We start from the raw sequence: 793 nt of genomic DNA on the forward strand, positions 1-793 counted from the left end.
ACAGTGTCATCAAGGAACCGGAGTATTCCTTTTATTTATTATTAAAAAGCAGAGACATTACTTTGCCAACAAAAGTCCATCTAGTGAAGACTATGGTTTTTCCAGTAGTCATGTATGGATGTGAGAGTTAGACTATAAAGGAAGCTGAGCACCGAAGAACTGATGCTTTTAAACTGTGGTGTAGGAGAAGACTCCAGAGTCCCTTGGACTGCAAGGAGATCCAACCAGTCTATCCTAAAGGAAATCAGTCCTGAATATTCATTGGAAGGACTGATGCTGAAGCTGAAGCTCCAACACCTTGGCCACCTGATGTAAAGAACCGACTCATTGGAAAAGACCCTGATGCTGGGAAAGATTGAAGGCAGGAGAAGGGGATGACAGAGGATGAGATGGTTGGATGGCATCACCGACTCGATAGACATGAGTCTGAATAAACTGCAGGAGTTGGTGATGGACAGGGAGGCCTGGCGTGCTATGGTCCATGGGGTCGCAAAGAGTCGGACACGACTGAGCGACTGAACTGAACTGAACTGATGTTCAGTTTAAGCGTGCCCGCACCCGGCTACTGTATTAGACAGCACAGCAGTAGTGGTTTTCCATTTCAGGAAGAATAAAATGCAAATCCTTTCCATCTTCTCAGGCACGGCCTGGAGCCACCCGCCCTTCTCCCACCCACTGTCAGCCTGGGGTCTTCTCTCTGCTGCTGTGAGACATCCAGCTGCTACTGCTAAGTCGCTTCAGTCGTGTCTGACTCTGTGCGACCCCGTAGACGGCAGCCCACCAGGCCCCCCCG

This window comes from Bison bison, unplaced genomic scaffold, assembly GCF_000754665.1.
Source record: "Bison bison bison isolate TAMUID 2011002044 unplaced genomic scaffold, Bison_UMD1.0 scf7180017864342, whole genome shotgun sequence".
NCBI classification, from domain to species: Eukaryota; Metazoa; Chordata; class Mammalia; order Artiodactyla; family Bovidae; genus Bison; species Bison bison.